The sequence below is a fragment of the Capra hircus genome, chromosome 2 (genome assembly GCF_001704415.2).
Source record: "Capra hircus breed San Clemente chromosome 2, ASM170441v1, whole genome shotgun sequence".
Taxonomy (NCBI): domain Eukaryota; kingdom Metazoa; phylum Chordata; class Mammalia; order Artiodactyla; family Bovidae; genus Capra; species Capra hircus.
Genome location: NC_030809.1, coordinates 15231329 through 15241291, shown reverse-complemented (window position 1 = coordinate 15241291; position 9963 = coordinate 15231329).

Genomic DNA, 9963 nt, shown 5'->3' with positions numbered 1-9963 from the left:
AATACTGGAGTGGGTTGCCATTTCCTTCTCCAGAGGATCTTCCCAATCCAAGGAATCAAGGAACCTGCATCTCCTGCACTGGTGGGCAGACTCTTTACCACTGAGCCCCCTGAGAAGCCCCAATTTATGTAATACTTATAAAATTATTCAGGTTATCTCTTTCTTCTTGAGTGAGCTTTGGTCATTTGTATCTTTCAAGGAATTTATCATTTTTATCTAAATTATGAAACCTAGGTTGGCAGAGTACCTTCAATATCTTTGAAGATCCGCTATCTTCTAGCTTGCATTGTTTCCAAATACAAAATCTGCTGTCATCATTCTGTTTTTCTGTATGTAGTGTGTCTTTTTTTTTAAAAATTATTTTATTTATTTATTATTTTTGGTGTGCTAGGTCTTCGTCGCTGCACATAGGCTTTCTCTAGTCAGAGCGAGCGGGGCTCCTCTCTAGATGTCGTTCAGGGGCCTCTCACTGCAGGGGGCTTCTTTTGTTGCTGGAGTACAGGCTCTTGGCAATCTTCCCAGGTAACACTAGTGATAAAGAACCTGCCTGCCAAGGCAGGAGATGCAGCTCCGATCCCTGGGTCAGGAAGATCCCCTGGAGGAGGGCATGGCAACCCACTCCAGTACTCTTAGCTGGAGAATTCCATGGACAGAGGAGCCTGGCGGGCTACTTACAGTTCAGGTCCATCTGTCGTGAAGAGTCGACCACCACTGAAGCGACTTAGCACGCACACCTGTGCAGGCTCTAGGCGCTCTGGCTTCAGTGCTTGCGGCTAGCAGGGTTTGTTGCCCCAAAGCCCTTCCGGAGCAAGGATCAAACCCGTGTCCCCCGCACTGGCAGGTGGACTCTCAACCACCAGACCACCAGACCACCAGGGAAGTCCCAGCAGTGTGTCTTCTTACTCTGACTGCCATGAAGATTTTCACTTTATCGCTTGTCTTATGCAATTTGATATGCTGTGTCTGTAATTTTCTTTATGTTTCTTGTGTTTGTGGTTTATTGAATTTCTTGGATCTGTGAATTTATAGTTTTCATCAGATTCGAAAATTTTCAGACGTTTCTTCAAATTGCTTTTGGTCCCTCCACTTCTCCTCTCCCTCCAAATACACATATGTTAGGCTGCTTTAAAGTTATCCCGCAGCTTGTTTATGCTTATTTCATTTGTTACATCTTTTTGTTTTCTTTGTATGTTTTATTTTGGATAGTTTCTATAGCTATGTCTTTAGATTCATAAATCTTTGCTGCAGTATCAAAACTGTCATTAATTCCATTCAGTGTATTTTTCATCTTAAACATTGTAATTTTCATCTCTAGAAATTTGATTTGGGTCTTTTTTATATCTTCCATGACTCTACTTAACATACTTAATCTTTCTTCTAGCTTTTTGAACTTATGGAACTCAGTTATAATTTGTGTTTTAATGTCTTGTCTCCTAATTCTATCATGTGTCACTTCTGGGTAGTTCTGATTGATTTTTCTCTTCCTGATAAGTTGTATTTTCCTCCTTTACATGCCTGGTACTTTCTTTTTGGATGCCAGACATTGTGAGTTTTACCTTGTGGGTGCTGGATCATTTTTGTATTCTTATAAATATTCTTTCGCTTTGTTCTGGATATGGCTAGGCTCAGCTCAGTTCAGTTCAGTTCAGTCCCTCAGTCGTGTCTGACCCTTTGCGACCCCATGCACTGCAGCATGCCAGGCCTCCCTGTCCATCACCAACTCCCGGAGTTTACTCAAACTTATTTCCATTGAGTTGGTGATGCCATCCAACCATCTCATCCTCTGTTTTCCCCTTCTTCTCCTGCCTTCAATCTCTTCCAGGATCAGAGTCTTTTCCAATGAGTCAGTTCTTCACATCAGGTGGCCAAAGTATTGGAGTTTCAGCTCCAGCATCAGTCCTTCCAATGAACACCCAGGACTGATCTCCTTTAGGATGGACCGGTTGGATCTCCTTGCAGTCCAAGGGACTCTCAAGAGTCTTCTCCAACTCTGCAGTTCAAAAGCATCAATTCTTTGGTGCTCAGCTTTCTTTATAGTCCAACTCTCACATCCATACATGACTACTGGAAAAACCATAGCCTTGACTAGACGGACCTTTGTTGGCAAAGTAATGTCTCTGCTTTTTAATATGATGTCTATGTTGGTCATAACTTTTCTTCCAAGGAGCAAGCATCTTTTAATCTCATGGCTGCAGTCACCATCTGCAGTGATTTTGGAGCCCAAGAAAATAAAGTCTGTCACAGTTTCCACTGTTTCCCCATCTATTTGCCATGAAGTAATGGGACCAGATGCCATGATCTTAGTTTTCTGAATGTTGAGCTTTAAGCCAACTTTTTCACTCTCCTCTTTTACTTTCATCAAGAGGCTCTTCAGTTCTTCTTTGCTTTCTGCCATAAGTGTGGTGTCATCTGCATATCGAGGTTATTGATATCTCTCCTGGCAACTTGATTCCAGCTTGTGCTTCCTCCAGCCCAACATTTCTCATGATGTCCTCTGCATATAAGTTAAATAAGCAGGGTAACAATATGCAGCCTTAACATACTCCTTTCCCAATTTGGAACCAGTCCGCTCTATGTCCAGTTCTAACTGTTGCTTCTTGACCTGAATACAGATTTCTCAGGAGGCAGGTCAGGTGGTCTGGTGTTCCCGCCTCTTGAAGAATTTTCCAGTTTGTTTCTCTATGATCCACACAGTCAAAGGCTTTGGTGTAGTCAATAAAGCAGAAGTAGATGTTTTTATGGAACTGTCTTGCTTTTTTGATGATCTAGCAGATGTTAGCAATTTGATCTCTGATTCCTCTGCCTTTTCTAAATCCAGCTTGAACATCTGGTTAGGCTACTTGGAAATAATTTGACCCTTTCAAAAGTCTTGCTTCTAAACTTTTTGGACAGGATCAGAGTAGTATTTAGCCGAGAGATAATTCTCCCCATTGCTGAGGTAAAATTCTTTTGATTTCTCTACTCAGATTCCCAAGAATTATGATATTTTCCTCTCTAGTTGGTGGAAATGGCCTTTTTACTAGCTGTATGTGAGCTCTGAGAATTTTTTCCTCGAATCCTTCTGGGAGGTCTTTTCCCTTGCCTTGGGTCCTGTCCTCATATGCGTACATTGATCAATACTCAGTACTGGGCTAGTACGCTAGCTGGTACTTTGTCCTGTAAATTCTAGCTTCTCTGGCCTCCCTGGACTCCCTGATTTCAGGGATCTGTCTCCTAATTTCAGGAATACCTCTGGAGTCTGTCTGAGGTCCCTCTCCCTGCACTGTGGCCTGGAAACTTTCTCTAGGCAGTAAGCTGGGGCAGCTACAGGGCTGAGTGTGTTAGTTTCCCATCTGTCAGAGATCACTGCCCCTTATAGCCTCACGTCTGATGCCTTGGGAACCACCACTTCATACATCTTGTCTAGCTTTTCTTAGTTGTCTCAAGCAGGAAGGTACGCCTAGTTCTTGTTATTCTGTCTTGACTGGAAGAGAAGTCTTTTCCACTGCATTTAATTTTCTTCTTTCTGACGTTCATCCTTCATAAATTCTTGGAGCAACGTCTAAGATAAGATTCCCTTATTTCTCAGTCTGTAAATCTCTGAAAATTTCTTTATTTTACACTCACATTTCAATGCTAGTTAGCTGAATGTAGGATCCTAATTGTTTTTCTGTTCACTCTGAAGTTTTATTCCACTGGCATCTATTGTTGCTGATGAGAAAATGGCTTCAGGCAGAAATCATTCATTTATAGATAACCTCCTTCCTCTCTAGCAGTTTTTCAGATTTCTTTCTTTATCTTTATTATTTTCCAATTTCTTTACAACATCTCTAGGAATGACATTTTAAAAACTACTCAGAACTCAGTGATTTCATTTTAGGGGCTCATTTTTCTTCATGTATAGAAAATTCTCATCATCATTTCTTGAAATGTTGCTTCTTCCCTATTGTCTCCATCTGGGACTGATTAGATAAGTGTTGGAACTTCTTGCTTTCTCTACCATGACTTTTAATTTATCTTTCATATTTTCCTTTTCTCTGTAATGTTAGATAATGTTTACTGAATACTTACTATGTGCTATAAGAACCATAACTCAGTGACAAGAAACATAAACTCATTTAATCCTAATGGTAATACCATGAGGCCTTCCCTGGTGGCTCAGCAGTAAAGAATCTGCCTGCAGTGCAGGAGACCTGGGTTCAATGCCTGGGTTGGGAAGATCCCCTGGAGGAGGAAATGGCAACCCACTCCAGTATTCTTGCGTGGAGAACCCTATGGACAGAGGAACCTGCTGGGCTACAGTCCATGGGGTCACAGAGTGACATGACTGAGTGCACACACAACAAGCAGGTACAGTATATCTTCATTTTGCCTTTGAGAAAACTAAGACACAAGGAGATTTAAAAATATGCCTACGCCCTTATAACTGGGCTTCCCAGGTGGCTCCAGTAGTAAAGAACCCACCTGCAAACGCAGGGGACATAAGAGACACAGGTTCGGCCCCTGGGCTGGAGGAGGGCATGGCAACCCACTCCAGTCTTCTTGCCTGGAGAATCCCTTGGACAGAGGAGCCTGGCTGATTATAGTCCCCAGGGTCACAAAGAGTCAGATACGAGTGAAATGACTTGGCACACAAGGCTAACTAGTAACAGAGTTACTTATAACTAGTAACAGAGTTGAAATTTAATCCCAGGCATGTGGCTTCAGAGCCCCTGCATTCAGCTGATATTCTTTGCTAGCTGTCATAATTTCATTTCTTTGTGCTGCTTTGTGCTACAGCCTGGGTGATGTCTCCAGGCCAATCAAGTTTACCAATTCTCTCTCCAGCCTAATGTCTAGTCTGCTTCTCAAAACACGAATGAGTTTTCAATAGTTTATTTCTATTATCTCTATTTGGTTCTTTTTTTATTTAAAAAAAAGCTGTATACCTTCTATTCCTAATTTTATCTCTTTAAACATACTTCTATTCTCATCTTTCAGACTTTTCTGTTTTGGCCAGGTGCACCATTCAGATCTCCCGTCATTAAAAAGAAAAAGTCACCCCATTCAACCACAAGAGGTGCAGTTAGCTGACAACCTGGGATTATTAGTACCTTTATGACCTGCCTGGGCTTTTGAATTGAGACCATGCTCTTCCTTGACAGTCTCCAAGCAATGACTGATTAGAAATAGGGAACTAGTCTCACCATTTTTGTTCAACACAGGACTCCTCCAAAGTGCAATATCTGCTCTGTAATTCCCCTTTGGGTTAGCAGCAAAGGCTTTGTCAAGTCTGCATCACATCCAAGGCTCTCACCGCCCAGTCTTGCTTCCTCCCCTCTTATCCTTCATAAGCAACACCCCAACTCCTAACTCCACCCCGGCCTTTATTTTCTGGAGGACACAACACAGCGTGTGAATTATCCAAGTTGTTTCATCTTCTAACTTTCATCTCCTAGAAGTCTTTCTCTTCTTATACTTTGTACTGTTTTTCTAGTGGGAGTTGATTCTAAAGAAATCCTATGTGCCCTACATTGCAGAGGAGTACTTTGGGTAGTTTCACAAGAAACTTCATTCGCTTAACCTGCCCCATGACAAATTTTCTTTCAATTTCTTGGTTTTCCCCTACCACTGACACCACCACCATTGTATTGTTAATACAAACTTAACCCTCACACCCACACTATAGCAAGCTGTGATTACAATTATTCCCAGGTGACTCTTTTCTGCCTACAATTTTTTAATCTCAGCTATGTATTTAAAAACACATGTATTATATTTTATCAATCATTTCTATTTATTTACAGTAGGAGGTGAAAGGGACTTCTTCACTGGAGTACCCCATACTTACTGAAATCAAACCCCAAAACACACAGTAAGTAGATGTAGTCAGTTAATTGCATGTAACTGGTTTCTCTGGTCATCCTATCTATTTTTTTAACTTTTAATTTTGAAATAATTATAGAGTCTCAGGAAGTTGTAGAGAAGTCTTGCATGCTCTTCAGAGTTTCCCGGAATCAGGAATCTGCATTTTAACCAAATAATCAGATAGATGTAGACGCTGTCAGTTCCACATGTGTCTCCCTTGGACCTTTCCTATCAACTGCTAGCATCTGCCTGTAACCAGTGATGCTCAGAGTTGGTATATAAAACACCTCGTGGAACTTCCCTGGTGGTTCAGTGGCTAAGACTCTGCACTCCGAATGCAGGGGTCCTGGGTTCCATCTCTCATCAGGAAACTAGATCCCACATGCCAACTAAAGATCCCACATGCTGCTACTAAGACCTGGCACAGTCAAATAAATAAACATATTTTTAAAAAACCCAACTGCCTTGCCCCTCACATGGGTTATTTCTGAAGAACGTGTCTTTTACCATTTCCTAGTTTCCCTGCTAGATGAAGCGTTGATTACCAACTGCGGTAACTGGTTGTCTTCCTTTCCTTCACCACCTCCCACTTCTCTCCCAATGCAACCGACACTTCCCAAATAAGTGAACTGAACTCAAATTCTTGTCAAATCTGGACAGTCTGTACCAGAAGTGGTATTAGGAATCAGATCCTTAGGATGAAATTCTAGAGTTGGGTCACCTGCCAGTCAGGGGCGACAGGACCCCATTGTTGGAAGTCCTTGACGTGGCTTGAAGTTGGTCACCTTCACTATAACAGGTGACCAACTCCTATGATAAGGACTCTCATCTGTGGTGACTGGGGGGCTCGGATACAAGTGTAAGGGGGTATGATGGTTTCTATAGCCTCTCTAACATTTGAGAGATATGGAGGCAATGGTAATTAAAAGAGCTTGTGGAATTTGTTGGTTGTTGTTAAGTACCATTGATGTGATGAAAGAAGAAAATGATAGGCTGCAACTAACTAGCCAACTAACAATCTAGGCCATAGCACAAGAACCAGAAGACTTCTATGACAGCATTTAATGATCTCCTAATCTCCTTTGCTGGAGGGAAAACCAGAACCAGGACCCAATGATTAGAGTGGCAGAAGTGTCCCACTTCCCTTTGTTGGAGGGTAAGAGGCTCCCCTTCTTGCCTAGAGACCAGGGAGAGGCCTCACCTAAGGCAGGTATGTTGCAAGAAGGATACTTGCCCTCTCGGAGGCCTGCTACTACTTCCTCTTGTCACTCTGGCTAATCACTAAGGTCAAGTCCTAGCATAGCCCCACTGAGGAAGTACTACCTCTGCTTGGAGACTTTTATCAAAAACAAACAAAAAATGCTAATAAGTAATTAGCATTGTTATCTGACTAATAAGTAGCAACAGCAATCTGCGAATGGATTTTGAGGGTGTTGAGTCAGGAGCAGAATGGAACGTGGAGTTGGATTTACAGAAGTTTGCTGAGATGGAAGTACTTTCCTGGGTCTCTGGATCTGTCGTCCTGGCAAAGGCCCCTGGAGCTGGGATGGCTCCTTGAAACCTGAAAAAATTAATGATCTGGGTTCAATCAGGAGACAGAAACCTCAACTCTATGTTAATAAAATCTAGTATGGACAGAGGAACCTGGCAGGCCACAGCCCATAGGGTCACAAACAGTCAGACACAACTGAAGTGACTTAGCACATGGGATACACATAAAGTATTAAGTAGGTATAATGACATTAACTAGATAACTGGAAAGGTAAAAAGAGCAATTGCTAAATTATCACAAAGGCAGCAATTACAAGAGCAGATTCCATGCCCAAGGCTCATGAAATAAGGTAAAAGGGTGGAATTACAAAAATTGAAAAGCTTGGAGGAGGGATTCCAAGAAACTAAAACTCAGACCTCCAAGGAGAGGAACCAAAGTGTTGGAAACTGTTGCTACAGAGTGCTGGAAAAACTGCAAACTAGATTCAGCAGCCGCAGAGGCACTGCTGTGCTAGAAGGAAGAAGTGAGTCTCTCCTTCATGCTTTAGCCTTGTCAACACCCTGCTGCACTCCTTATTGGCAGGCATAATAGGGAGCAACTGGAGATGCTGACATGATTTTCTGAATCCTGTCTCCAGTACTAAACAACAGGGTATAACATTGATGGCGTAGTGGTAAAGAATCTGCCTGCTAATGCAGGAGACGCAGGAGATGCAGGTTCAATCCCTGGGTCAGGAAGATCCCCTGGAGGAGGAAATGGCAACCCGCTCCAGTATTCTTGCCTGGAAAATTTCATGGACAGAGGAGCCTGGCGGGTTGCAGTCCATGGTGGGGTGCAAAGAGTCAGAGATGACTGAGCAATTACGCAACCAAGCACGTACATGTAGCATTTAGTCACTAGTTTAACAACTGACAGAAAGAATAGCTACAATCAGCGATAAAGCAACACATGAACTGCCAGAACTGGAGGAAGCAGTCAAAAGGGAGAGAGAAGTGGGCTCCTGAGAAGAAAAACATTACCTAAAACAAGAGGACCCTCTAGCTGAGATGTTCTCAGTAAGCTGCTTTCACTGATACTCACTGGAAATGAGCTTATGAAGGGGACACTGGCCCATGGAGCAGCTCAGTGGTGGCTGTCCTTTCTAAGCTGAGGACTGTAGGGGAGGATGCTGTGTGCCCAGACTCTGTAGTGTTTATATTAATGGTGTGACAGTGGGATTCCAGAACAGCAGAGGCCAGGTGGCAGCACTTAAGCATCAGAGGTCAAGGTGGATGGAAGGTCTACCAAGGGGCCCTGACCCACAGGGATCTGAGGGATCGCTGATAGACCTTGGAGTTCTAAACTTGGTTCAAAAGGGGAGGTGGCCTGTGCATAAAGGCCACTCCTGGGCAGTGGTGATGGCTTGGTTGGTTAATCAGGAACCTGCAAAGAGCAAGACTGAAAACTTGGGAGTTAGGGAAATCTGGAGAAGAAGCTTGTGGATTAACCTCGGAGAGAAGTTACAGAATGTATGGATCTCAGGCTCCTTTCAGTGTCTACTGGACAGTGCCCATTGTAGAGGAGGCATGGAATAGGCAGGTAGAGAGCACAGCCCACCGCATAGAAATGAGCCGTCCTCTAACCTCAGAGCATGCACAATCGGCCAGGGAACCAAGCAGCCATGGCAGCAAGGATGGAAGCCCTGCATGGCCCAATGGCATGGGCTCCCTCTCACCCAAGCCAGTCTAGGCACTACTACTTCTCAGCCCTCAGTCTGTCAGAGCGAAGACTGATTTACTTGATAGGGTACCACCCCTGAAGGAGGGCACAGGGTGACAGGCTGATTACAAAGAACCCAACCATCCCAGAGGGGCCGTGACTCATCCACGGCTTCTTGGGATTGATGCAGGTTTGTCTTCTCAGTTCATAATCTTTTGGTTAGCATTACTATCTGAAGGCTCCCGGAGTGTCTAATTTATCATGATGGGATCCCCAAAAGCATGACCATGGAGGAAGTGGGCATGACCATAGTGACCACTGGTCTTACTCTATACCATATCAACCAGAAGCTGCCATCTTGAGAAAATATTGGGATAATCACTTGAAAGTATAACTAAGGCATCAGCTAGAAGATAGGGTCAAGATGCTGTCCTTAAGATATATACCGTCAGCCAGTAACCATCAAATAAACACATGCTATATTCCTGATCAGTAGACTACACAGCTCTGGGAACCATGGAAGTGGCCCTTCTCACCTTTATCCCTGGTGTCCCATTTGGTAAATTTATGCTTCCTATCCCCAAACCTTTAGGCTCTGCTAGGGAGAAGGCAATGGCACCCCACTCCAGTACTCTTGCCAGGAAAATCCCATGGACAGAGGAGCCTGGTGGGCTGCAGTCCATGGGGTTGCACAGGGTCGGACACGACTGAGCGACTTCACTTTCACTTTTCACTTTCATGCGTTGGAGAAGGAAATGGCAACCCACTCCAGTGTTCTTGCCTGGAGAATCCCAGGGACGGGGGAGCCTGGTGGGCTGCCGTCTATGGGGTCGCACAGAGTTGGACACGACTGAAGCAACTTAGCAGCAGCAGCAGCAGCAGCAGCAGAATAGAGATCCTATTTCCTAGAGGATAAGAGAACACTCCTACCAGAAGCTAATGGTTTT